General features: G+C 44.0%; 1 long non-coding RNA gene across 1 annotated transcript; it reads right to left on the minus strand.

Annotated features, from left to right (window-relative positions):
• Window positions 1-9,117: 9,117 nt before the first annotated feature.
• Window positions 9,118-26,431, minus strand: LOC118566141. Its single transcript, XR_004932837.1, has 4 exons — window positions 26,328-26,431; window positions 25,996-26,135; window positions 9,313-9,429; window positions 9,118-9,235 (listed from the first exon to the last, which is right to left on the minus strand). It is a non-coding gene; the product is annotated as an uncharacterized LOC118566141 (long non-coding RNA).
• Between the last annotated feature and the right edge of the window lie 838 nt (window positions 26,432-27,269).

The raw sequence follows: 27,269 nt of genomic DNA on the forward strand, positions 1-27,269 counted from the left end.
GAGAAGATAATGATGTGCCTCGAAAAAATAACTCTTAAGCCTACAGTGCTGATATAGATGTAGATATACTGATTGCTTCTTTAATCAGCATGCTCATTAAAAATATTAAATAGGGGTGCATTTCACTTTTCCTTGCCTATGGACCCAAAAGATTTTTGGTTCTCTCCGCTCGCCATTTGGCTATAACACCTTATCTATCTTATTTGCCCCCCCCACATTTTAAAACCTTCCTACGCCCCTGATAGTTCCTTAGCTTATTTTTACCTTAATTTTGCTTAATAGTTTTAATTAAGTTTCACTAGCCTCGTAGATAGGATTTGTTGATTGAAATATAGTGTTAATTTAGATAAACAGCATTCTATACATCATTCCGGCCTGATGTTTTCTGAATGTCATTTTATTTCTGTTAATACATTTTTGAACTTGAGGAGAAGTTGTCACTCATTTACTCTATATGTGTGCAGAGTTTGCTGTTTGCTGTGTGCAGAGTTTGCTAGCGCCAATGCCTCAGCTTCTTGCCTGTTGGCTGAGGCCTCTTAAGCTGATGCTAGATAATGAACAAAATTAAGTGGTCAAGAAAAGACCAAGGGCCTCATTTATTAAGCTTGCATATGCAGATAACAGGGCCTGAAAGTTGCGTAGGTCACTTTCCATGCAAACGTTGTGATCTATAAAAAAAAACTTGACAGGAAAATTTGTGGTCCTTTCAACAATGTGTGCTCATTTTAAGGATAGGGTAAATTAGTGACGCAAACGTAAAGTAGTGAACTACAACCACAGTGGATCATTGTTCTTCCCAGACGTTCAATTTCCCTCCATATCATATAATTTCCACCCATAACCCTCATCTCTCCTGGCTTTCCCTCTTCAACATAAAGCATGGCTCCATGAGGATGCCATCCAATATTTAAAACAGCAAAAAGGTTCACTTATTAACAAGATCTTTTAATCTGGACGACGTATGTGCTTTTACCTCTGATTTACACTTTTAAGAAAGACCTTTCTGGGACATATTTTCACCAGTTCTTTGCTCTTTTCTCCATGGTTGCCATAGTTAACCGTGAAATAATGATCAAGTGGCTCATTTAAATACACATTAACATCCATGAGGTGGTTTGCACTGACTATGGTTGAGGGCAGAATATGAGGCGGTATGTAAACGTTCAAATACGTTGAGTATACGCAAACATTTAGATCCTATGCCAACCTCTATAAGATATTTGTAGTGTTGAAACCAAACTAAATATTAGAAAATGTATATGAAAGAGGAACAAATTGATAATAATGAGAGGGCAAAACATTCTCACTTTATCAATCAATCCTGCCACACACAGTCAGATGTGTGATAACTGTACAGTTATTAATTCAATTCACACATAAAACATCCTTTAGATCTGGATACTATGGTAACATTTGAGAGAAAACAATTTTAGATAATAAGATAGCATTAAACAAGTCCTCTCAACATGTGGCTGTTGTCAACTTGAACATCCTTTAATTACTTGTATTGGCCAGTGTTTGGAAGTTGCGTTTGCCCTCTGGCTGTGTTCTGGAGAGCAGTGCTCTAGACAAGCTGGAGGTAAATCACGCAAACAGCAAAGTAGTGGTGAACACAATTAATCACTGCAGTGGCAAACAGAAAATTACAGTCCAGGCTGAAAACGATTAAATCATCCTTTCAATTAAAGTATCAATAGATTTATCCAGCACTTAAAAGCAACAGGCTTGATTGATGTGCTTTACTTAATATTAAACAATGAACCAGTCAACTAAAATTTCAGAGTTTGTATTCTGGATTTTGTTGTGTAAATGCCTGACTGTTTAAAAGTATATTTTTTGGATGGAATAATTGTATGAACCCCTGCTGATGCTTAAAATTTTCTCATTTACAATAAAAAATATAATACATTTAATGGCAGTATAATCTAAATGTGGAGAGAGAAAAAAATCAATGAAAAATAAATAAAAACTGCATTACATAAAAATACCAAATTGTTTTGCATGTCATTGTGAAATAAGTCTTTGATCACCCATAAAAGCGTGACTCATAGCTAAGTGGAGAACACTTTATAGGCAACCAGAGTCTTAAGACATTTTCTGCAGTTGGTCACCAGGTTGTACACATCTCAGGAGGGATTTTGGCCCACTCCCCTTTATAGAAATTGCCAAAATCCTATAAGTTTCTTGTTTGCTGCTTGGCAACTCTAAAATTCAAACTCCTTCACAGATATTCTGTAGGACTGCAGGCCACTCATTGTTGCAATACACCCTGCTGCTAGATATAATTTGCACAATTCATCTTGTCTTACACATAACTTTTCTGCACATATAAAATGTCTTTTTGGGTTTGCTGGTACATTCCTGAAGAGTAACAAATACTGATATTTATAAGGTTTCTCTTATGCCTTCTGTTTTTACTGAGAGCTGTGCTTCCCTATATTAAATATATGTCTGTTGCATTATATTGGACTTAAGACATGTGGTTTTCTTACAGCAGGAAGATGGTACATTTTATGGAAAGGTATATTTTTATTACTGTATGCTTGTGCTTAACTCATATCACTTGCCAATGCTGCTGTAACAGATAATAATAATAATAATAATAATAATAATAATAATAATAATAATAATAATAATAATAATAATAAATGTTATTTATAATGCACTTTACATTTCAAATAAATATAAAAGTGCTACAGAGCAGAGGGCTAAAAACAACCCAGGATAATACAAAAATTGATTAAATACATTTTCCTTTGTGAGATAATTACGGTATCCTTAGTTCTTAATTCAATCTTCTAGTTAACATCTTTGGCTACTCCTTTCCTGGCTGTTAGGAGCTATTCTGACCTCCTCAATCTATCTCTGCTGGGTCACATCTCTTTTCTTCCTCCTCCTCCTCCTCCTGTTACTTCTATTTATCTTATGATATGGAAGGCTCCGGCTCCTGCTGCCAGTCGCACTTGTTGCACCAAAAATTTCTGTAATTTTAGTTCATTGTGTTGTGCTTGCTCTTTATAAGAGAGGAAAATATAAGCATTCTCCTAGATTTTTTTTTAAATCTTTTGTCCTGCTATCATAATTAATATTTTAGTTATTAATACAGTGTCATGGCTGGGTTTTCCATGATGACACGGAAGCAACAAACACAGAGGCACGGAGATGGTAAAAGGTGTTTATTGATAAAAGTAATGACAGGGGGTTATGGTAAGAGCAGGAAGAGACCAACTAGGTGATAGTGAGCAACAGGAAACGACAAGCTAATGAAGAAGAGAGCAGAGGTTGATTAACATTAAAGTGTGGATGTCTTTAAACTTTTTAGCTTTAAATGACAAGAAAACAGAGGTGATGGTGTTTTGTCTGAGCACCTCTTGTGAATCATCTCCTGTTGATTTGGGCCTTGGCGCCTTAGTTAAAGCACACCGTTTCAAACATGGGTCTTAAAATAGACAGTGATCTTAAACTATATCGCCAGGTTGGAGCAGTGGCCAAGTCCAGATTTTATCAATTTAGGCAGCTGGCAAAGTTTTAAAAATTAAATTCCATCAAACACTAGCTTAGTATCAGGAAATACAGACCTTAGTATGGCACAGAATTCCTCAATACTAAAATGCTACTAATTGAGAGTACATATTTTTAAGCATTGGTAGATCCAATAATCAAGTTTGTTTTTGTGATGACTTCACCCAGCCGAGAGTCCTGCTGCTGCAATGCCGGGTGCCGAGAGTCCCGCTGCTGCTTCCCTGGCCGCCGAAAGCTCTGTCACTGCTTCCCCGGCCCGCAAGAGTCCCGCTGCTGCTTCCCGCTGCTGCTTCTCCAGCCGCCGCCGTAAATTCTACTTCACCGGCTGCTGCCGTGAATCCTGCTCTGTCAGCCTCCAACGCTCCCAAGGCCCGTGAGGCCCGGGTCCAGGAGGACTCGCCTGCCTCCACTGCTCCCGAGTCTCGTGAGGCCCGGGGTTCAGGAGGACCCGGCGGCCTCCAACGCTCCTGAGTCCCATGATGAGGGGGTCCGCACGGACCTGCAGCCGTTGGTCGGGCCGCCTCCTGGCCTACAGCTGTCGGCCGGGGGTGGTGATGTCAGGACCTCCGAGCTGTGGACTTGCTTATTTAATTGGACTCACCTGTTGATTATCCAGAGCGTGTATTTAAGTTCCGCGTGTTTGTTTCCCCATTGTTGGGTCATTCAGCGTTTCTGCGTTGTAGCTCCTGAGTTCACTCCTACGTTGCCCTGTGTTTTCGCCCTTTGTTTAAGCCTGTTCTCCTGCATCCTGTAATTCCTATTTTGAACTAAATACCCTCGAACATCATGCACTGTCCGTCTCATTGCCGCCCATGTCCTCGCCACCGCCACAAAACCCTGACAGTGGCACCTAGGTAATAATTCTATTTTTTGGTGACAGAAACTATATAAACTATTTATAGCAAGGGAAATAGCACAGCCTTTTCTCCAGGAAATAGCAACCAGAAAGTAACACATATCAGCTGGCTTATTTAAATACACATTGCAAATTATGAAGTGCATTAACCATTTATGGTTCAACATGGGCGTGTAGAGGGCAGACCATTAGGCGGAATCTTTTACACAAACATTAAGGTGCAATTGTAATTTATAAAGAGAAATTGCTTGGTGTGCATACAAATGGTTTTATAATCAGGATTTTTTTTGCGTACGCCATTTTTTAGCTTTTGGGCATACACAAACATTTAGTATTGATCCTTCTCAATGTTCTATAAATGAAACCACTTATTATTTCATTCCTGCCTCATTCTCTGCTACACTTCTTTGACTCTCGTTTTAACAGTTTATCGGCTGCTTTACCAGAGAAAACAAAACATTGATGTCAATTAGACATCTGTTTTATTTAAGTAGGGTGAAAAACATCTGACCCATCCATTGATTGATATTATAGACACACTACGTCATGGGAGCTGGTTGTAGTCATGAGGTCACGGAGATTTAAATATGTGTGTCGTGAAAGAGATGCTCCAATACTCTGATCTGAACTGGGGATCATATTTATCATAAATAATTATGGGACTAGAATAGATCCTTGATGAACCCACAATTCTTTTTTCACCCATGTTCATGATTTTAAAATGACACAACTACATTCCCAAACATTTTCCTAGTTTACCAATATTTACATTATAATCAGTTGTGTGAAATACAGCACTTAGATTGACTAATGCCAAGACAGAAGCTGTAGACTCTTGATGTGCTCTAAAGCCTGATGGGTTTATATAAGTACAAAATAATGTCAGTTACAGTTGTAATCAAAAAAGAAGAATAGTGCCTTAGTAGTAAAAAACAAGGCTGAGGAAATTGAAAATAGTCAGCATTATAATTTATTAGCTCATGCCACTGTGGCTTTGATTCACGGTTTGAACAAAACAAAAAGTCATCAGAGACAATTTTTAAGAACAAATTTGTTTTGGTTGCAATTGATACAATTGAAGAGGCAAAATTTGACATTTTTAGTATTGGTCTAATGGATAGTCTTTACTAGTTAACAGCATTGCATGTTGAAACAAGTGTCACATTTGGAGCTACAATGCAGCGATGGCTCCTGGCGACAGCAAATGTTCGTCTGTTGCTGCTTTCTCATGCTCAATTGGTTGCTTGAGACACTGATACACAGCGATCCGCCCAAATGGGCTACACTGTGCCGGGAGTCCTAATACACAAGGAAAATTATCACCTGGCGGCGCCCATCTCTGAGCAAAGGGGAGTGAATGAACAGATATACGAGGGGAGTGAGGGAGCGTGTTAACATACATACTGCTATTGCAGACCACAGCTGCAGGTCTGATATCTCCTGGCCCCACGGCAGTTTCAGCTCCACATGCCCTTTTTTACAACCCACTCTCTAAGATTCAGAGAGTAGGTGGCAGCTTCTCTTTCCCTTCCTTACCTTTCCTCCACATCCCAATGCTTTGCATCGCTCAGCTTTCTGCTAATTTTCCTATCTCCGAAAAATGCAACGCCTGGAATTCTGGCCCTCCCATCGTTCAGTTTTTATACTTTTATTCCTACTCTCCCCCTCTTCTATCCACTCCCTCTCTGTCTTTTTGCTTTCCTTCGTCTGTCTCCCCCTCCTCTCTGTCCTCAAGTGGCCAGGAGAATGATTATGCGAAGCAGGACTTAGATCCATCAATGTGTCATCGGCTCATTCCCCAAGTCCCCTCCGAGGGTCCAATCCGCTCTACCAACCCCCACTTCTCCTTCTCCTCCGGCCCTTCTCCGGCCTGCCGACTGACGTATCAGCATGGCAAAGAACAGCAGCAAAACAAGGCACACTTGCTCTGACAATAAGGATAATTGAAACTCTTTTTGATTTAGCATTCTTCATCTTGGTTGTTCTCTTGCTGTAATGCAATGGCATATCTGATATCGAGGGACGATGGGGCAGAGTGAAACACAAAAAGGAATAGAGAAAGATTGTGTGGAAACTGTCACATGACCTTGCCATTGAGACAGTTATATATCTGTGTGAAACAAAGGACAAGTCAATGCTATTCTCAGCCTAAAGAAGGAGTCCAGGTAGACACAGAAAAAAGCAATTTGGCCCAAAGCCATGTCCGCCTTTCCTGTCTTCCAGAGTCTATAGATGGCTTTCTGGCTTGGAAAAAACACTGGATGTATGTGCTGCCAGGGGGCAAAAAGGCAGTTTATATAAGGTTGAAATAAACTTCTGAAATAATCTAAATTAGTAAAGAAATGCTGTTTAATAGTTCTAGTTCTTTACAAACCATTGAGGAATGGTATTTAAAAATGTTTTTTAATGATTTTAGCTGATGTTTGATTGTACAGGTGATTGTACAGGTGATAAGAAAAGAGTTGAATATCCTTAAAATTTTCTAATTGGATATAATTGATGGGTTTTTGAACATTTAATGTAATGTAAAGTCGCTGGGATGAAGGTAAACTCCAATAAGTCAAAGAAAATGGTTCTCATAAGAAAAAGGCAGGCTGTTACCTCCAGCCCAGGGCTCAGTCTCCATCGGAGGAGTTCAACTATCTGTCTTGTTCAAAAGTGGTGGTAAACTCGATCGGGAGATGGACAGAACAATTGGGACCTTGACTGTAGTGATATGGGCACAGCTTCAGCTGTAGTTCTCATCATACAGTATGTCATTCTGTCTACAGGCTAACTCTCACCTATCGTCAATAGGTATGAATAATGACCAAAAGAATGAGATCCTGGATTCCAGGGGTTATAATGATTGTAATGACTATAGTGGCTACACCTGGTGCTTGGGTTAGGTTGAGGAGCTCAGAGTATAACTGGTGCTTCTCCACACCTGTAGAAGTCTGGTGAGCTTATTAAGGCATTGGATGAGACTGCTTCCTGGGTGCCTCAATTTAGAGGTTTTCCAGAAAGATTCTACTTAAAGAAGACCAAGGGAGCTGATCAAAAACTCTGTGGATGGACTACACAGCTATTCTGACCAGGGGCCATCAAAAATTTGTATTGTCATTAAGTAATTAATGAAATGTTGGTGAGACACTAGCTCATAATTCACACATAGCACACAGACACACATCAAGAAATAATTTTCAAGTCGAATGGACCGACACCTGCTGAGAAGCTAAACGTGTGCAAGTCCAAACAGACAGGTAGCAGTTAGTTTACAGGATGGTGTACAGTGCGATTGCCTGGATGTAGTACACAATCTCCCTGAGAAGCTGTGCAAATAGTCACTAGCAAAAATGTTAATGTTTAAGTTAAAGAACTGTGCAAATTGCATGGACAGACCACTCCATGAGAAACTAACTATGTACAAATAGATATTAGAATGTGAGAGACAGTGTAAATTATTCTCAACCGAATTAAGGGCCGGTGGAACCAGCCGTATGTTTTTAAACATGTGATGGTTTATTTGACTTTCAGCAGGGTGTAACAGCCTTCACAACTATAGGAAATAAGTTATTTTTAAGTCTCAGGTTTTGATTCAATCTTACTGAATATTTGACTTAATGGAAGTGGGACCAACAGTGCATTGCCTGGGTGGGATTTGCAGCATTACGTCAGATCATAACAGCATCAACCATCTCCAGATCTTATAGATGGCATCCCACTTTCCCCTGTGTGCACCACCCATACTAAATTCTTCCTCTCCTGTCCGTGCAGCTCCCATACCACACTGTCATGCTGAGCCATAGGATGCTTTCAATTGTGGCTCTACAAAGGTTAAAGAGCAGCTGAGCAGGAAGTCCAGTTAATATCGGTTTTCCGAGAAAGAAGAGCCTTTGTCGAGCCTTCCTCACCAGGTGAGAGGTGTTCTCAGTCCAGGAGAGGTCAGAGGTAATGTAAATGCCCAGGAACATTCTGCTGTGCACATGTTCCACCACCTCCTTATGTTGCAGAGAGGAGAGAGTGTTCAGTCTTCCTGGACCTCCTGTAGCACACTCACTCCCTGAAAAGCTAGAAAGGGTGCTTCCATGCCTCCTTGGTCTTGCTGGTGTTCAGAATGAGGTTATTCCTGGAGCACCACTGTGTCAATAAAGAGGGCAGTGCTGAGGGCACTACCCTGTGGCATTCCAGTGTTGAGAATCAGTGGGGCATATCCTGACCACCTGGGATCCTGTTGGAGACCAGGTCACTGATCCAGAAGCAGAGCCATGCAGATAATCCCAAATTGTGTAGCTTCATGGCCAGCATATTCAGAAGTATGGTTCAACCCCCTGTTCTGACCGTCTCAGTCATTTTTTTCTTGGGCACTTCACTCACATTGTCTGCTGGTCAGTGGTCAGAGTGTTTGGTGGTACCGCTGCATGGGAGTCTTGTTTCTTTCAATCTGTCAGGGCAGCTGTGGCTACAAATGTAGCTTACCACCATCAGTGTGTGAATGTGTGCTTGCATGGGTGAACGACTGAATGTAGTGTAAAACGCTTTGGAGTTCTCAGGTCTTAATAAAACACTATACAAGTACAGGTCATTTACAGTGTTGAAGGCTGAGCTGAATAATCCACAAATAGCAACCTTACATAGGTTTTAGGATGCTGCAGAGAAGTCAGCTGTGTGAAGTGCTATTGAGACAGTATTGTCTTTAGAACAATTATCCCTGTAGGCAAACTGCAGGCTTTCCAGGCCAGCAGGTATGGTGTCCATGGTGTACTTCAGGAAGATCCTCTCGAAACACTTCATGATTTGTGAGGTCAGAGCAACATGGTGGTGATCATTGAGGCAGGTAATGGTGAATGACTTCAGTCAGGCAGCAACCATGGAGAGCTGCAAGGAGAAATTAAAGATATCCATAAATACCCCTGCAGGTTGGTCAGCACATAATTTTTAGCATAGGACCTTACACCTTGCGTAGACTTGCAGCCTTGTTGATGTTGATCTTTGAGGTGGAGGTCACTTGAGGCAGCTGCAGGACGAGAGGCTGATGTACCTCTGGCTGAGGAGGGTATTCAGACCTGCTGCTTGGAGAGTCAAATAAAGTGTTTAATCATTGCCTGTTTGCCAAGTATCCAACCAGGTTCTAGTTTTTGGATTTCCCTGTTATTTACTTGCACCTGTCAGATACCCCATTTGGCTTCAGTCACTCTGGACACTGACCTGGACTTAACCTCAACCCCAAACCATGTCAAACAATTTTAAAAACTCCTTCATGGTAATTAGAATAGGACCTTTCTCCAGTATCCACTGTTTTGTTCCCTCCATGCAAACTAATTTCATAGATTTTTTTCCCCATGAACAAACAGTGAGGATGTTTTATCTGAGTATCCATTAATGATCAGAGAAGTTTCCCTTGTCCTTGTACAGAAACAGTATATAATTTCATTAATATTCAATAACATTTTATTTACGTAGAGACAATTCTACACACATCATCTCAAGGCACTTCCACAAATTCAATTAAATCACACAGACAGATTGGTCAAAAAGTTTCCCATCTAAGGACACACAATAGATTGCATTGAGTCATTACAAGCAGCATAGTCAATGGTTTTGCTGCAAACTCTCATACTGAGCATGCATGAAGTGACAGTGGAGAGGAAAACCTCCAGAAGAACCAGGCTCAGTGTGAACGGTCATCTGCCTTGATCCTGATGAACTGATTGCACGGATGATGTTGAGGTGCACTTTCTCACATAAAATCATCTTAAAAGAACTTTTTTGTGATAAATTAAATTTATAAATAGGTTTGTAAACTCCTCATCTCCTTACTCCACCCGGACAGTTTTTCTTACTGCAGCCAACCCCACCCACTGAGCAAAGCGTAGAGAAAGCCAAGAAGCACTGGGTCGGTTGGAGGACCAAAGCCCTGGCAAAGTGCAGGTAAACGAAATTCGTCAGGTAAATGTGTATGGAAATGCTACCCGTGATTTGCGAAAATCCCCAGGCATTTGAGTGGCAATGGAAAAGGGGCTAATGATCCAGGAATCCTTTCTGTAATATGGTAATGGCAGATGATTAAGCCACCCCCAACCCCCCAAGGGGTGGCATAGAGGGAAAAAACACAGAGAGTTAAAATAACAACAAACAAGGCAAATTGGAGAACAGCAGAAGAACTCAGGAGAGTGAGTTAAATAGATTGTGATGTCCTCCAGCAGCCTAAGCCTATTACATAGCATAACTATAGAGATGGCTCAGGATAGCCTAAGCCACTCTAACTATAAGTTTTATCATGAAGGAAGGTTTTAAGCCTAGTCTTAAAAGTAGACAATGTGTCTGCCTCAGGCATCAAAACTAGGAGTTGGTTCCACGGGAGGGGAGTCTGATAACTAGAGGATCTTCCTCTCACTATACTTTTGGAGACTCTTGGTACGATCAGTAGACCTGCAGTCTGAGAGTGCATTGCTCTGTTAGGAACATATGGGGTAATCAGATCTCTATATATGATGGAGCTTAATTTTTAAGGGCTTTATATGCGAGAAGGATCATTTATAATTATACTCTTGATTTAACAGGAAGCCAGGGAAGGAAAACTAAAATTGGAGAAATATGATTTCTCTTGTTGATTTTCATCAGAACATTTGTTGCAGTATTTGGATCAGCTGAAGGCTTCAAATAATATTTCAATCTGAAAAACTCACACAGAAAGAAAAGGCAATTAGAAGAATTTTATTGATACAATATTTTAAGAGTTTGGCGCTCAGACCTCGGCAGGAAAAATTCACGCTGAATTATACTTGAATATGCATTAGCAGGCGTATGAGAATAGGGATATTTCCCCCCAGGTCTGAAACTGGTGGTGGAGTGGAGATAAGCAAAGTTTGTTCAGTCCATATGATGATCTGTTTGAGCTTGATGTCCAACTTGATAAACACAGGTTTGCATGAACTGTCCATGATGAGCAAGCATGAAGCGACTGTGGAGAGAAAAAACTCCCCCTTGGGAAGAAACCTCTGGCAGAACCAGGCTCAGCATGGCGGTCTTCTGCCGGACCGTTTTAAGGAGTGACTGGGAATTCCATAAGAGTCCAGGAGGAATTACACTCTGATAGGAACAAGGTTGAAGGAGGACCGTAGGAAAGCCAGGCGAAGCTTGGTACGATGGTGGAGAAGGGGATGGAGGTGGGTTGAAACCGGTCGACAGAGTCCAAACCGGACACGCGCAGCCACTGCTTGCTCGCTGAGGAGAAGGCCGAGATGAGGATGTGGGATTCTTTTTAAGATGAACCCAGGATGCTGATTGGCTTTGAGGAGGAGCAGTTCAAAGCTGATTGGCTTGTGTCGGAGGCGGATGAGTCCCTGATTGATGGAGGTAGGCAATAGAGTTTCTTCAGTCTGAATTTTCGCTAAAGCTGCATTTCAATCTGAAAAACTCACACAGAAAGAAAAGGCAATTAGAAGAATTTTATTGATACAATATTTTAAGAGTTTGGCGCTCAGACCTCGGCAGGAAAAATTCACGCTGAATTATACTTGAATATGCATTAGCAGGCGTATGAGAATAGGGATATTTCCCCCCAAAAAATTGCCGAGGTCGAGGCCGATGCGTCTGCATGGTTGAAAGACAATGAGACTTGGATTAAACTAAAAACAGAGACAAGTAGGATGAGCTATAGAGGAAAAGTGCTGCGAAGGCTTACCAAACAGGGCCGGTTGCCGCGAAGGCCTACCAAAGTTGAGTGAGATGAATGGGGAGATGAGGTGAGGTGTATGGTAAGGTGCATGAATAGAGATGGTCGGTCACAGGATGATACTTGGAACTGAAAGGCTTGCAAAGGGGAATGTCTGAAGCAAAATACGACATTAGTGCAATGGTTCTTGCGCTTGCCAAAAAGCAGGCTGAGAGATGATTTGGAGTTGCTGTTTAAGGTGAACACTGGATGATGATTGGGCTTCGAGGAGGTGTGGCTCGAAGCAAATGCTCCATCGGAGGCAGACAAGCCTCTGATTGAATGGAAGTAAGCAAGAGTTCTTCGGTTGTATTTCCGCTTTAGCATCATTTCAAACTAAAGACTCACAAAGAGAGAAAAGCGATAGGAATTTATTGATACAATAGTTTAAACTTTGGCGCTCGGACCTTGGCAGGAACATAAACGGTGATTTATACTTTAACATAGATAAGCAGATGTATGAGAATAGGGAAATTACCCCCCAAAAAATGCCGAGGTCCAGGCCAGAGCGTCAGCAAGTTCAGAAGGCAGAGAGAAGGATGAGTAATGAAGGAGAAAAGATGTGAAAGCTTAGCAAAGAGGGCCATTGCCGCAAAGGCTTACCAGAATTAAACAAGATGAATGGAAAGATGAGGTGAGGTTGATGGAGAGGTGGAAAGTGAGGTGAATGGTCAGTTTTGGGCTGATGCACGTGATGAATGAATAATCATGGCAGGGAGCAAGGCGGGCAGCATGCAGGGGACATGGGAGGGAACACACAGGGAGCATGGCCGGAAATATGGCAGGGAACACACAGGAGCATGGCAGAGAACGCAGGTGGTATGGCAGAGAACGCAGGGAACATGGCAGAGAACATGGCAGAGAACGCAGGGAACATGGCAGAGAACACACAGGGAGCATAGAAGGGAACATGGCAGGGCAGGCCGCATGCAGGAGCATGGCCGAGAACGCAGAACACACAGGGAGCATGGCAGAGAACTCAGGGGGTATGGCTGAGAACGCAGGGAACACACAGGGAGCATGGCAGAGAACGCATGGCAGAGAACGCAGGGAGTATGGCAGAGAACGCATGGCAGAGAACGCATGGCAGAGAACGCATGGCAGAGAACGCAGGGAACACACAGGGAGCATGGCAGAGAATGCATGGCAGAGAACGCAGGGAGCATGGTAGAGAACGCATGGCAGAGAACGCAGGGAGCATGGCAGAGAACGCAGGGAACACACAGGGAGCATGGCAGAGAACGCATGGCAGAGAACGCAGGGAGCATGGCAGAGAACGCATGGCAGAGAACGCAGGGAGTATGGCAGAGAACGCATGGCAGAGAACGCATGGAGTATGGCAGAGAACGCATGGCAGAGAACGCATGGCTGAGAACGCAGGGAACACACAGGGAGCATGGCAGAGAACGCAGGGAACACACAGGGAGCATGGCAGAGAACGCATGGCAGAGAACGCAGGGAACACGCAGGGAGCATGGCAGAGAACGCAGGGAGCATAGAAGGAAACACGGCAAGGAGCATAGAAGGAAACACATGGCAGGGCAGGCCGCATGGAAGGAAACACATGGCAGGAAACATGGCAGGACAGGCCGCATGGCAGGGAGGAGGGCGTTGCAGGGAGCGTAGAAGGAAACATGGCAAGGAGCATAGAAGGAAACACATGGCAAGGAGCATAGAAGGAAACACGGCAAGGAGCATAGAAGGAAACACATGGCAAGGAGCATAGAAGGAAACACATGGCAAGGAGCATAGAAGGAAACACATGGCAAGGAGCATAGAAGGAAACACATGGCAGGGCAGGCCGCGTTGCAGGGAGCGTAGAAGGAAACACGGCAAGGAGCATAGAAGGAAACACGGCAAGGAGCATAGAAGGAAACACAGCAAGGAGCATGGAAGGAAACACGGCAAGGAGCATGGAAGGAAACATATGGCAGGGCAGGCCGCGTTGCAGGGAGCGTAGAAGGAAACGCGGCAAGGAGCATGGAAGGAAACACATGGCAGGGCAGGCCGCGTTGCAGGGAGCGTAGAAGGAAACACGGCAGGGAGCGTAGAAGGAAACACGGCAGGGAGCGTAGAAGGAAACACGGCAGGGAGCATAGAAGGAAACACGGCAAGGAGCATAGAAGGAAACACGGCAAGGAGCATAGAAGGAAACATGGCAAAGAGTATGGCAGGGAAGGCCGCAATGACAGGGAGCATGGCAGGGAACACACAGGGAGCACACTGGGAGCATGCAGGAAGCATGCAAGGAGTATGCAGGGAACGTAGTGGGGAACATGGCAGGGAACATGAATAAATGAATGACCATGAAAGAATGAACAGAATAACAGGACAACTGCATGGCAGGACACCTGGATGACAGGATAAATAACAGAGGATGCTTAGGGATGATGCACATAAATGAGTGAGTGACCAAGAGGGAATGAACAGGACGGACGCGGGCTTAATGAGACTTGAATCCACCACCAGTATTCGTAGTTAGATTACCTTTAAGATGAGGCGGCTAAGATGAATGAAAAGTAAGAGCAGATATGTGAGGCATGCTGATGATAGCCATCACCTACGATTGGGCTCCACAAGCGTCTGCTGTTGCGCAGCTCACATCCTGAATGCTGAAATAACTCTAGATGAAAGGTCACAAGATTAACGATTTCTTTGACAATTTCACAAATCTGCAAACCAACTGTTTTTAGAATCCTCCAAAACTTACGGATGCACATCCGTAAAATTTAACGCATCTACAGACAAAAAGACACTATAGAAAGTGTATTTCAAATCCGGACGAGAAGCAAGCCAGACCAGAAGGAAAGGTCAGAACGGCAACTCTTAACCAGAGTATCCTGTTCAAGGAGGGAAGGAAACGAAATTAGTGAGCTCAAGCTGCCTGGAAATAAACACATGACTCTTAAAATGATGCACCTGCGAGATTGAGGTGACCGAGCGAGGAGAGCAGCCGACCCTCAGAAATAACTGATATGAAACTGATATCTCGAGAATTCGAGCTTATCTGCAGGCAAAAACCATCATGGAACTAGGTTAAGATCAATACGTAGAACTCAATGCAGGCTGACAGGTTTAGTTTGAGAAAACAACTGGGAATAGTGAAAAGAATATCTATAAGAAAACATCCAGAAAATGAAGGACCATTAAACACGGGTAACACTTCTTAAGACATAATCGATAATGTTTGCTTAGCTCATAAATACGTAGAATGCCAAACACATACCAAATGCTGTTATGAATCGATTAGCTTATTTAGCTTATTCCATGTCATTTGGATGAATTTAATAATTTAATTCAGATTCTGCACTGCATCCTGCTAACTGATGATCTCGTTGCTTAGTAGCTTTAGTTAGCCTCACAACTGCAGAGAGGATCCGTAATTGAAAATAGTATCAACCAGACAACAGCACCTTCAGTGATGCTCTCCGGTATTCATCTTGAATGAATTCTTGAACCTAAAAGAAGAAATAGACAATCCCTAAATACATGAGCAAGTTGCTGTTAAAGATCGCCCAATACTCAAACCATCCCCACAGCCATCCGTACGTAGGGTCCCAGCTGACATTCAGATAATACCTACTAACAAAACCTTAAATAACTTTAACATGTATAATTTCACAACACCTGAAGAATTGATTGGCAAAACATTGAAATGACAAGAGTGACAGAAGTGGCCTGGTCAGCATGAATGAGAAGTCTGAACCCAATACAGACCAGTCCAAGCGGATGCCAAATTGCACCAGAGTTGCAGCGGTTTAATAACGATTGGTATCAATTGCTGAATTTAAAATGCACTTCATACTCCAACCAGTAGGTGGCAGCAATGCCACCACAAGCCCGATGGCTACCGGCAACACCAGAAGAAGAAGAAAACGAAAACAAACATGGGTGAATACATATTACCTGAGCTGGCTCCGAACGCATTAGCAAGTGAATGAGAGAGTAGAACCGGCTGAAAAGTTGCGGCCGGGACGAGCGGCAAGGTGGCGCCGCAAAGCCGATGAAAACTAGAGGAGGTCCCGGATGAGTCGGCGGATCCGCGAACCAAGAGCCAGCCCCACGGGATCAGTTTGAGAAAGACCCCGGCGCGCTATGAAGCGAAGCTGACCGGAACTTAGGCAGAGTTGGGACTCGTCTGCGTCGCTTGCGAGTTCATTGCGCCAGGAATCGGAGCTGACGAAAACAGAGGTTGGAAAGGAAGATGTGCGGCTAGACGGTATTCCTATGGCAGGAGGATTTCAGGATAAGTTATTGTCTCTTGAAACCGGTCGACAGAGTCCAAACCGGACACGCGCAGCCACTGCTTGCTCGCTGAGGAGAAGGCCGAGATGAGGATGTGGGATTCTTTTTAAGATGAACCCAGGATGCTGATTGGCTTTGAGGAGGAGCAGTTCAAAGCTGATTGGCTTGTGTCGGAGGCGGATGAGTCCCTGATTGATGGAGGTAGGCAATAGAGTTTCTTCAGTCTGAATTTTCGCTAAAGCTGCATTTCTAATGTTGGCAATATACCAAGGGGTTGAAAAAGGAAACCCTGGAAACCTGTTTAGTATGGGATTTACATCATATGTCTTGGTGAAAAATAACAAAGTTGTTTTTTTTACTTCAATACCAGAGGACAAATTAATGCCATTCAGATTAAGTGACTGATTAAGAAGTTTATTGTTAAGGACTCTGGTCCAAAAAATGACAATTTCTGTCTTCTCAGAATTTAAAAGCAGAAAATTCAAAAGTCATCTAAGTTTTGATGTCATCAAAACATGCTTGTAGTCTAATGCTAAGTCATTTGTTGGATTCATCAGGATTTATGGATAAATATAGCTGAGTGTCATCAGCATAACAGTGGAAAATAATCTCATGCCTTCTAATAATTTCACCAATAGGAAGCATAGATGGATAAGAGAATTGGCCCAATGACTGAACTCTGTGGTACTCCACAAGTGACCCTGGAGTTTGAAGAAGATTTATTATCAACATGAACGCACTGGAATCTGTCAGATAATATTTAAACCAGCCTAATGTTTTCCATTAATGCCTACAGTATGTCCAAGTTTTTCTAGGTAAATATTTAGATCAACTGCATCAAATGCTGCACTGAGATCTAACAGTGTTAAGTATAATACTGGTGAACCCGGTAATCAGTTGACATAGAGTTTAGTTCTTAAGAGGTTTATTGAAAAGATGAATTATGGCAGACGTGGCAGGTGAACAGAACCAGACTTAATCAGATGCGGGCAGAACCTAACAGACCAGGAATGACAGGCAGTGACAGGCTTGACACAGCGATGAAGGCGGAGGATAACCAGAACAGGCAATGCAGATTGAGGAATCACCAGAAACTGGAAGAGCAGGTCCTGGTACTCACCGGAAAAATAAGGTAGACTTGTGCAGCATGCAGGCACAGACAGTATACAGCAGTGGAGTCTGAACACAACAGGGCAGAAGAATCCAGCTGGCTGAACTCACAGAAACTTGTAGAGGCACGGTGGCAGTATGCATGAAGCAAGACAAGATGTTCTGGCAGTGAGTGGGTGACTGAGGCAGGTATAAGTAGCCATGTGAACAGGAGAGCAGTGTTGACTCTAATTAGTGCAGCAGGTTGATCTGATCAAGAGTAGAGTTGTGGCTGATGAGAGGACAGAGCTGATAGGATGGTGGCTGAGAGGTGACAAGGCTGATTCTAGAAAAGTCCGGAAAAGTCCTAAACAAATAAACAAAAACCTAAATCATGACAAAAAGGACAAGTACTGACACAAGTCCTGTCATGATCCCGAACTGAACCACACACAGAGCTTAGTTTGTGAGTTTTATTGAATGATGAGTAGTGGAAGCAGGAGACCAGAGAGACAGAACCAGGCTGGATCAGCAGGCAGTTAATGGCTGGAGCTGGCAAGCAGGATGAAACCAGAGCACCGAGGCAGCATAACCAGAAGCACAGCAGAACGGGGACTTGGAACCAGGCTAGACCAGTGGCACGACAGAATGGAGACTTGGATGGAGACTTGACCAGCAGCACGACAGAATGGAGACTTGGATGGAGACTTGACCAGCAGCACGACAGAATGGAGACTTGGATGGAGACTTGACCAGCAGCACGACAGAATGGAGACTTGGATGGAGACTTGACCAGCAGCACGACAGAATGGAGACTTGGAAACCAGGCTTGATCAACAGCACGACTGGATGAATACTTGCACGACTGGAGTGAGAGCAGGACCAGAATCACAGCAGACAGGCGGAGAACTCAGGCTGGACGAGAACCAGATGAAGTGAGCAGCAATGAGCAAAATCAACTAGAGAAAACAGAAACCAACAGAATGAACCGATGAGGAAGGACTGAATGCAGGCAGCTTAAATAGAGAGGATGACAGGTGTGATGAGTTCTGGCTTGATTAGAGGCTGGCAGGTGTAGATGATTACTGAGGTGTAGAGGAGACTGGGATGTATGGAGGGTGAATAGTGCCCTGAAATGTCCATGGTGCACCAAGCAAGGCTGCAGCATGACATCACCCCCCCCCCCCCTTAAGGCCGGCTTCCAGACGGCCAAAAGGAACAGACCACAAAAATAAAACTCCAAGTCCAACAAAAAAGCGACCCATCCAGGGTGGGCAGAGGGAGGTACTGGACGGTGGGAAAGAGTCTCTAACAAAACAAAAACAAAAAACGACCCACCCAGGGTGGGCGGAGGGATGCATAGGACGGTGGGCTAGAGTCTCTAACAAAAAACAAAAACACAAATCTACCCCAATGGGGCGAACAAAGGAAGACAATTGATAATCAGGAAAGGCCCTTGGTGGGCGACCCCGAGGTAAAGCTAGACAGAGGCGTCGCGGTGGGCGACCCCGACGAGGCAGAGCTAGACAGGGGCGTCGCGGAGAGCGACCTGAATGAAGCGGCTCGATCTGGTGTGGCTAGCGTTGGATGAGCACCCTGGAGGAAAGACAGCTACCAACTAAGAGCGGAGCATGGCTGCTGGCTATGGAGATCGTGGGACTATAGGCTACGGAGGTTGCGGAACTATAGGCTACAGACGTCGCGGAACTATAGGCTACAGACGTCGCGGGACTATGGGCTACAGACGTCGCGGGACTATGCGCTACAGACGTCGCGGGACTATGGGCTACAGACGTCGCGGGACTATGGGCTACAGATGTCGCGGGCTAGGGGCTACAGACGACGCGGGACTAGGGGCTACAGACGTCGCGGGACTAGGGGCTACAGACGTCGCGGGACTAGAAGCTACAGGGGTCACGGGACTAGAGGCTACAGGGGTCGCCCCCGGGATCAGACTAAGAAACTCGGATGGGATCAGGCAACAAACTTCAGGAGAACCCGGGCTAAAAGCTACAGGAGTACCTGAGCTATGGGCTTCAGGAAACGCCTCACTACGGGCTTCGGGAAACGCCTCCGGGGTACAGGCTACAAGAAGCCCCGGGCTACAGGCTAAAAGAGGCCCCGGGCTACAGGCTACAAGAGGCCCCGGGCTACAGGCTACAAGAGGCCCCGGGCTACAGGCTACAAAAGGCCCGGGCTACAGGCTACTGAATGGAGACTTGGATGGAGACTTGACCAGCAGCACGACAGAATGGAGACTTGGATGGAGGCTACAAGAGGCCCCGGGCTACAGGCTACAAGAGGTCCTGGGCTACAGGCTACAAGAGGCCCCGGGCTGCAGGCTACAAGAGGCCCCGGGCTGCAGGCTACAAGAGGCCCCAGGCTGCAGGCTACAAGAAGGCCCGGGCTACAGAGTTCATGAGACAGCGGACCCTCCTGGGTCTCCGCATCTCTGGCAGGCGGTGGACCCTCCTGGGTCCCCGCGTTGACAGTGGACTTGCCTGGGTCCCCGCGTCGACGGTGGACGGCAGACCCTCCTGGGTCTCCGCATCAACGGTGGGCAGCAGACCCTCCTGGGTCTCTGCATCAATGGCAGGCGGCGGACCCTCCTGGGTCCCCGCATCTTTCACAGGCTGTGGACCCTCCTGGGTCCCCGCGTCAATGGCAGGCGGTGGACCCTCCTGGGTCTCCGCGATGGACACTGGAATGGCGTGCTCACCACCCGCGTCAGACGGCAGACTGGCGGCTCATCAACTGCGTTGGACACTGGACTGAGAACTGAAATCTTGGCTGCGGGCTGAGCAGGAACTGGGTCCTTGGCTGCGGGCTGAGCAGGAACTGGGTCCTTGGCTGCGGGCTGAGCAGGAACTGGGTCCTTGGCTGCGGGCTGAGCAGGAACTGGGTCCTTGGCTGCGGGCTGAGTAGGAACTGGGTCCTTGGCTGCGGGCTGAGCAGGAACTGGGTCCTTGGCTGCGGGCTGAGCAGGAACTGGGTCCTTGGCTGCGGGCTGAGCAGGAACTGGGTATTCAGATGAAGCCGGTGGTGGGGTTACTGAAACCTCAGCCTCTGACGTTGGTGTGGGCCGATAGGGAATCAGGTCATCCCTATCCCCGTAAAAGAAGTCCCACAACTGGGTCTCATGGACCCGAGGCGCTTTGGCCGAACGAGGCGAGAACCTCCGAGCAGCGGCTGAAGGCTTCACCCGAGGAGCCAGCTTGGTGTCGTGGAAGTGGTGACTGAGATGACGGGTAACAGCATGGCTTCTGCTCTGGCTCGCTGGGGCAGCCGTGACGCCGTCAGATTGACTCACCAGGAACATGGAGGTGACGTCAGCTCCAAGCGGAGGGATCGCAGCCGTGCTTACCAGCTGAGCCTCAGGTTGAACAGTGGTTGAGTTCCAGCATCGGAACTTGGAACCAGGCTAGACTAGTGGCACGACAGAATGGAGACTTGGATGGAGACTTGACCAGCAGCACGACAGAATGGAAACTTGGATGGAGACTTGACCAGCAGCACGACAGAATGGAGACTTGGAAACCAGGCTTGATTAGCAGCACGACTGGATGAATACTTGCACGACTGGAGTGAGAGCAGGACCAGAATCACAGCAGACAGGCAGATAACTCAGGCTGGACGAGAACCAGATGAAGTGAGCAGCAATGATCAAAATCAACAAGAAAAAACAGAAACCAACAGAATGAACCGACGAGGAAGGACTGAATGCAGGCAGCTTAAATAGAGAGGATGACAGGTGTGATGAGTTCTGGCTTGATTAGAGGCTGGCAGGTGTAGATGATTACTGAGGTGTAGAGGAGACTGGGATGTATGGAGGGTGAATAGTGCCCTGAAATGTCCATGGTACAGCAAGCAAGGCTGCAGCATGACAAGTCCATTATCTGAGGCCATGAGTGTGATGATTAGCTATGGTTGAATCCAATGATAGCCGAACACGGAGCTGATGCTAAAATAGTTTTAATTAACAAGATCCAAGGGACAAAAGGTGGTCTTCAGGCAGGCCAACAGAACCAGACAGCAACTAAACAAACTCAGGAAACATGAGGGCAGAAAATTGCTCGGGCACAGACTGGCAGACAGACGAGATAAACAAAAAATAACTGAGGCTGCAAGGCTCTTACCGAGAGGTTGTGAAAAGGAACAAGACGAGATATTCCGTCAACCAACAGAAAACAAAGGCGGGCTTAAATAGGCGACAGAACAGGAGAGCAGGGCTGGACTAATCAACAAAAACAGGTGGAGGTAATAAAAGGAGCACACTGACTGATAGACAAAAAACCTAAGGTAGAAAACAAGACTAAACAGACACGAGCTGAAATAAAAGCAAATGACAAAGCCCAGGCAACTGAAACAGGCTAAGAATAAAAGTAATGACAATAACAAGGTAAACCAAAACATAACACCAACTAAACGAGGATCCAGACAAGACAGAACTCAAAAACAACCAGACAATCAAAGACAGGAGAGAGGAGGAAAACTAAAACTAAGAAAATAAACCAGAACATCATTAGTGAGCTTCACCAGAGCTGTTTCGGTGCTATGATGAGCTCTGAAGCCTGACAGAAACTATTCAAATAGGTCATTACTTTGTAAATTTTCACATACTTGATTAGCAACTAGCAATTGACCCCACCATTGTCTCCTGCCATCCTGCCACCATCTCCTCATCCTCTTTTATATTTTTGGGATTACTTAAAGAGTTCTTGTTAAATTAGCAGTCAAAGTATGAATTGCATGTACCTATGTATCTACTTGCATAGTATACAAGATAATATTTGTGTTTTGCCATTGGGGATGTGTTCTAAAAATGCTGCATGTTATCTGCTTGTGCTACAAAGAAACTGGAAATCCTTCTGCTGGCTGTGACATAATTCCCAGCTTTTTACTGCCAACAGCCAAGGCAAATGTAACACAACACAACTCTAGCCTCAGCTTGTTAAACCAGACTCTCTCTCTCTCTTTCTCTCTATCTCTCTATCTATCTATCTATCTATCTATCTATCTATCTATCTATCTATCTATCTATCTATCTATCTATCTATCTATCTATCTATCTATCTATCTCTTTCTGTGTGTGTGTGTGTGTGTGTGTGTGTGTGTGTGTGTGTGTGTGTGTGTGTGTGTGTGTGTGTGTGTTAGGGTGCTGAGCAGCAGTGCGGGGACATCATCAACACTCATTGTCTTCTCAACATCATCACCCACATTTTTATGGACATGCGACAGAAGTAGACACTGGCAGCTGATGGCTAGATTTTTATAGAAAAATAAAAAGGCAGATGATTTTGTCAGCGTTACATGAGACAAGTTTATATTTAGATGTGTTCATCGATTTGAAGCTGACATACTACACTGCAAGCTGTCTGCGGCCTATAACTCAGCCTGTGCTTCCAAGATTGGCTGAATCCTGCTGCCACTAAATCATAACAGCAGTGGAACAGAGCAGGAGAATGCTGAGTGACATGCAATAGTTCATTTCAGCTACAGGAGGCGCTTGATGTGCTCTAAAAGTGCTGGAAAACCTATGTCAGCTGGAGGACAGAAACAACGAGAAGAACAAATGGGGTGAAAAGGTGGCATCTTTCTGTAGTTTCGACCCATTATTTAAGTACATTTTTGGTGTTTTTGCTGTGAGGTTTACATCACATAAAAATATTTTTTGTAATACTGATATTAATACTAATATTGATTTTGACTCATTATTTAGCAGACCTCTTGTATAAAATGTGTTTAGAATTTGTGTTTGTTTTCTGCAAAGCAGGGCTCTATGAGTCTATTTTCAGGTTAAAAATATAAACATGCAAGTATCCTTACCCACAGCAAATTTGGGTTCAAAGTCATTTTTAAATTAGTAACCTAAAGAATACCATGATGAGAAGGAGGCTTTCAAAGGGCAAACACCTTAAGCTCATCACCAAAGATAAATTCTCAAATTCCAGTGAAAATATACAAACAGACAGTCAACCATTAAACTAAGAGTTTGAATGCTATGATGCCAATGCATATTTTTCCACTGACTACTGAGAAGAGTATAAATACTTTTTGACAAGCCACTTTCAACAAGATGTGATAAAATATTTTTTTCAGTACTGATGCAGAATTGATAGCGGATAGTTTTATTGCTAAATGAGAAATGCCTTACACATTAGAAAGAAAGTAACTGGCTGAAATTTTTATTTAGTTTGTGCCAGGAAAATTCACAGTTTTGGATTAAAATATATTCAATTAAATTGACTACTTATGAGAACTTCAACAGAGACAAATGTAATATATTTACTGACCAAATGCTTGATTTCATGTTCTAAACACAGCATGTCTATATCGTTTCATCTGGTGGCTAGTTTGATGATGCAGCACTTCCTAACACTGAATTGGACACTTGGCTCCCCTGTCATTGACTTATACCCCATTTACACTACCCTTTTTTAACCGTGACGAGAACGGTCCGAGCTCGGTAACTGAGATAACTATCGAGTGTAAATGGAATGCAAACTGAACTGAACCATGCCAGACACAACTGGACCAAGCTAAATCTAGACCAATTCGATAGGTGGGCTCGGCACGGTTTTTCAGTGGCATGGTTCTCTGATAACAAAGAGCGCATGAGCAGACCGCATTATCTCCTTACAGTCAGCTGACTAATTTTGCAGTTTCAGACATTCATTAAAACACTAGCTTCCCTACTGTGCCATACGATTTCCAGTGATGATTCTGCTTAGCAGTGTGATGAATCTCAACGTCTGTCGTTGTTTCCTGCATCTGTAATCCCTGATTAGACATTTGTTTGTCTTATCCACTTCCCAAAACCCGACTCTGTCAAGTAAATTCACCAACGGTTGCCTTTTTCGCCTGACTCTCCGCAAACAACAAAATATCACAATTATAACCAAGCATAACTTCGCTGCCATTTTTATTTGCTTGAGTCCCGCCTTCAATCCTAGAGAACAGTAGTACCGTAGATCGTCACTAGGAGGCGAGGACCGTGCTAGCATGATGTGTAAATGATCGTCAAAACCAAGCTCAGCACGGTTAACTGATCCAAGCTCGGTCCGGGCTCGGCATGGATCGGTTTAACAAGGGTAGTGTAAATGGGGCTGTAAAAGCCAGGGGGACTTCCCTTTTTTGGTGGCAGTGGTGAGGGAGTGGGGGTTACTAAAAACACTGTGGCCAAACACTTTTTTTTTGCTTGTTTACAAGTCGAGCTTCTCATTGACTTCTGAGGCCTCGTGCTACCTATAAGATTGGTATTGTTCATGGATAGCTACCACCCACATGCAGTTCAAACCCCTTATTCCTAAATTGCATAAAGACAAGCTGTTAGGGAAGGCAGTCAAGCCCAATCAGGGCCAGAGCCTAATCAAAAGTCAAAGTCTTTTCATTAGATTAAAAATCATCTCCAGTGGTAAGCATTGCCCAAAGGCATATACTTAACTCTCTGCCCTAGTGGTGCTAATTAAAATCACAATCACACTTCATACTCTTTATGTGGGCCCTCCTTCATTCTGTCTGCGTGTACTTCCTCATCTCAGTGCCCCTACCTATTTTTATTTTTTGTATCCTACCACTTGTTTGGATGAGAGGACTCTCTTTCCCAGATTAAAAACCGTCTGCAAGATCCATGCACTGTATCCATCCCTTCTCTGCTGCCACCAGGTAATGCAGAAAAAGCATTCATCTCCTAGGCCATTTCACATGCCAGGTAAAGTAATGGTCCCCTGGGAACTTTAACTGCATCATACCGAGAGGTGGAGGGAGGGAAAAGCAGGTGGAAAAACAAGGAAACATTCTCTCTGTTTTGTCTTGCAGCTTTGTCTCCAATGGGACAGAGGGAGTTTTAAGAAGCTTATTGTTTTTTGTCCTACAACACAACCTTATTATTCCGTCTGCTTGCCAAGTCAGATCAGATGAATGTACAGACTCCAAAGTGGCTGTTGACATGGTGACACACAAACACAACTATCAGCACACACACACTGCAGGCATGACTGAGGAGGAGAGACAGACATAGAGCCTGAGTGTTTGCACACACACACACACACACACACACACACACACACACACACACACACACACACACACACACACACACACACACACACTCTCTCTCTCTCTCTCTCTCTCTCTCTCTCTCTCTCTCTCTCTCTCTCATATGTTACAATAAAAGCTGAAATAGAAGTAAAACTAAGACATTTGTCATTTTTGAGCATGTGTGACCCTATGTGTTTCTCTTTACAGGAGGAAAAACACTCATAACAAAGTTACACTGTGAAAGTAATTATACCCCTTTTAATTAAAGGTCTTAATTATAAAACATAAATGCACAAACAACATTAAGAAAACCAGGGAACAGAGCAGACAGGTCAGCATAATTTGAAAATGGAAAGAGCATGCCACACTTAAATTTACCAAGACATGGCCTACATAAATTGATAGTACAGAGAAGCATCCAAGAAGCATAAGGCTAACTCTGGAGGACCTGCAAAGATCCACAGAAAGTGAGGACTGAGGAAGAGTGGTAAGTAGTTGGAACAGTTGATACCAGAGGAATCCTGCAGATATAAGCCTATTGTCTTACTTTTGTGGGAGAGGTGAGCAAATCACAGAATCTGCAGTTGACAGGCAATGGTATTTGGTGCCTTGTTGGTGTAGAACGTCTCCTTCCTGTTTCCAGGAAGAAGCGTGTGGTGGAGCAGTTGTAGTCTTCGGAGGTTATTTCTAGGAGTAGAGGGGAGATTAACAGTGAGACTTACAGAGGTTATCCCTTTGGATCAATATAGCAAAGAACTGATTAGCAGGGCAAAGCAACACAAGCTCAGGCCTGGGTAAGATCCTGCTGTAGGACAAAAAGACTAGGTTAAGAATGAGCATAACAAGAGAAATGAGCGCTAAGAATGCAAGTCTGATTACCACTCTGAAAAGCTAACATATGGCATTTCTTCCTAGGTTTACTGCTCCTTTTGACCTTCTTCTCATTTGTCCTGATGAGCAACCACTGCAGGACCACACCTGCCAGTCACACCCTGCCGAGAAAAAAGGAGAGAAAGATGCATACAAGCATGAATCAACCTGTACACAGCTCTGTGGATATGAAGAAGTTTGTTGACCATATGTAAGAAAATTGGAAATATTCTACTTTTACAAGGCACTTATAGATACATTAACTTGATATGTTTTTTTTTTACAGTGAAAGTATACACTTGGTTAAAGTAGAATTGAGAATTCAGAAGAAAATCAGTAAAAAAGTAGTGAGATTAAGAGATCAATTGACTGCTTTTGAAAAATCCATCGGACAAAAGTGAAAAGTTTAACAGAGTTATTTTCTATTTCATACCCCTTTGAACATGATTAACATGCCACCGCTGTGTGTTTCAGATGTGTGCTCTAGTTACATGCGTTGTCCCTGGAGCTCCTGAGAAGCGGAGATTGCCTCTTTAAGGTGGAAATCAATATCTTTTCTTTCCTCATCTCTCTCCTCTCCTCTCAATTCACGGGCATCCTCACCCTTTTCTTTCACTGTCTTACTTTACATCCATCTCAACATGTTTCAAGGAGTCTTCCAGTTGCATTTGTTGATTCAAAAATTACTCACACAGTGGTTAGCTTTTACCATATATATTGGGCTAAAAAACAGCTATTAAAAAACATATCTGGATTGTTTCTGGGTTTGATTCAATATTATTTATCAAAATTTTTTAACCTTTTTATCATTAGTTAGATATAATACTTATTATTTAAATTATTTAAATAAGTAATTATGCAATTTTATACCACAACATCAAAAAAGGACAAAAGTGGAAAAAAGGTTAAGAGGCTGCATTCAAACCTTTCTAAATGTATCTCCTATCTCTT

The sequence above is a fragment of the Fundulus heteroclitus genome, chromosome 1, assembly GCF_011125445.2.
Source record: "Fundulus heteroclitus isolate FHET01 chromosome 1, MU-UCD_Fhet_4.1, whole genome shotgun sequence".
NCBI classification, from domain to species: Eukaryota; Metazoa; Chordata; class Actinopteri; order Cyprinodontiformes; family Fundulidae; genus Fundulus; species Fundulus heteroclitus.